The following is a 2,540-nucleotide window of genomic DNA, read 5'->3' on the forward strand; positions in this document are numbered from 1 at the left end:
AATGGACTAGCAGAAGTAGCGTAGTGAGAAGAAACAGGGGGTACAGTACCACCCATGATTTCTTTCACACGCAAACGGGCGAAATTAATTCGCTGCGACCGCTGTTTCATCACATCGGAATGTGGTTGAATGCGGCGCAGAAATTCCGCCTCGTATTGGTCGGGCGTTTCATTTGAACGCAACACGACCGGGATCGGGAAAATACGCCCAAGCGATTTTCCCTGAGCCCTCCATGATTGAAAGACGCCATAATAATTATGTGCGTCTACAAGAGCGCGCTCTAGGAGCGACGCTCTTGGCCCGTCTAAACGAGGACATTTAGATGGAGGGGGCATCTTTGGAATGCCACCCGTCACATAGCCGCGTTCTAAACGACTGGCTTGTGACACCGACTGAGCACGTTCACGTGTCGTCGGCGGAGCTTTAGGCTCCGAATCTTCTATGTCACAACCATTATGAAGTATGATCTGAGCATAACGCGTTGTGGTAATACCCAACCGAGAAGCAGCTGCGCCTTTATGGGCAGCGCTCTCATTATCTGTCGATGGGACAGCATTCGTAAGCGATGCTGTCTCCATGTTGTGAGCCATGAGAGACGTTTGGATGGACAATAATGCCGCATCATTACTCCTCATGAGCTCGTTGTCCGCATCACTACTATGAGGTGACGGCAACGGTGTCGACTCATTGTAGTCGACAATGAGCGACGGATCAACATCCTCACTGTTAAAGTGGGATGGATCCTTTAGCCCTGTTAACGCGACAGCAGCAGCTGTCTGCGTTCCGACTAAGGCATTAGACGCAGCCGGCGAAATAACGCAGCGCGTGCGCTTAGTGCGAGGTTGTGTGGGCGTCTTCGCAGACGATCCACCAACGTGGCCCCTTTTAGGTGGCATATTTGGCGCCGTGTATGGAAACACGTGCGGGAGAGTGATCGAGTGAACTAGCGGCGCGTTAAGCTGCTCGCAGTCCTCTCTCCTCTTTGTCGAATTTAAAAATGTAAATTCGTTCTTAAAGAGGGGGATGGTGTAACGGGCTAAAGTTGCCCTAATGTTACACAGTCCCCATTAAGTACTACTTAAGGGGATGGTCAATTACTAAATAGTAGTAATTAGACCCAACACTCGGAATGGTGCACATTTGTGACCAACCCTTGTGGATGTGATGCACATGGGTGCATTCACATTAGGAGGGATGACGCCCAGCGTCATCCATGATGACGGCTAGCGTCATCAGTTACGCGAGGTATTTATAAAGATACGCTCGCAATACATATTAAATGATATCTATAGAGATAACATTTCAATCAGTAAAAATAGGTATTTGTATTTAATTCTATCAAATATAAATCAGTTTGAAACTTACTACCTACTTGGTAAGTGCGCACGAGGAGACGGATTACCGCTCCCGTGACGTCACTTAATCAGAGTTCTTAGTGTGTTGGGTGAGGTCGCTTGCGCGCCCACCACAACTACCTCACTGCACGCACGAGAAGCAGGTTTAACCGCTTCCTCATTGTGCTAGGGTAGAGCGTGGCCGCATTACGACGTGCCCGCCTACAACACACGAATAGGCGGCGTGTATGAAGGCGCTTTACATAGTCAAACATTTAAATATATTAAATTCAGTAGATAGAAGATCGTTACGTAGGAACAAAAATATATATTAATACAACTTTACTTTTCCTTAATCTAAAGCCGTTGATATTGACCTTTGCTAGCTAAGACTTGGAAGCTACTTGAAACTTTTCTCTATATGTCTTAAATGTGAAGTCCTCGGAGGCCCCCACCTTCATTGTTATCAGTGCAGGTTAAATAGTGCTGAAGCAGTACCACCGGATAAGTGGCCCGTTACACCTGGTCAACGACCATTTACGTATCATCCAACATGTCCAGCTTGGATGAAGAAGGAGGGGGCTTTTAAGTCCCTCAAGAAGGCTTCCTCGCAACGCGTGAAAGGTTAACTCACTTGAGTGGCCTCGAATGAGAAGTGGTGTAACGTATGAGCTCGTCCGTAGGCGGGACAACCTTAAGCGCGATGTTGTTTACTTTACAAAAAGACGAACAACTTGATGTGCCTATTGCCGATTTCATACAACTTGAACTCGACGCTGCTCCGAAATAAGTTTACCTTGCTTCACCAGCATGGCTCTCAACCCGCAGAGGTGTTGATATTTCAGATGATGCGTCGAATCAGACTACGCCATTGAAACTCGCCGCATCGATGACGATGCGACGAGAGTAAAATTTGTCATGTCCGAATTGGCAGGACGTGCCAAAGCTGGGGCCTTAGAGCTCAAGCTTCAAGACCCATACGTGTTCGGATCGTATTTGTTTGGGTCGTATGAGGTCTTTAAGACCCTGCTCAGACCAATAATTGAGCCGCCACGTGCTGAGCTCGGCGCTTCAGCAGAGCTCCTGGATTCGAAACAGGGCACGCGGGGGAATCACGCTTACGCGCAACATACATGATACCTGATGAGTTGTATAGTCAGAAATCCGATTGATGAACATATGTGTTTATCAAGGATGGTCCTGTCA

Source organism: Bremia lactucae, linkage group LG1, assembly GCF_004359215.1.
Source record: "Bremia lactucae strain SF5 linkage group LG1, whole genome shotgun sequence".
Lineage (NCBI taxonomy): Eukaryota > Oomycota > Peronosporomycetes > Peronosporales > Peronosporaceae > Bremia > Bremia lactucae.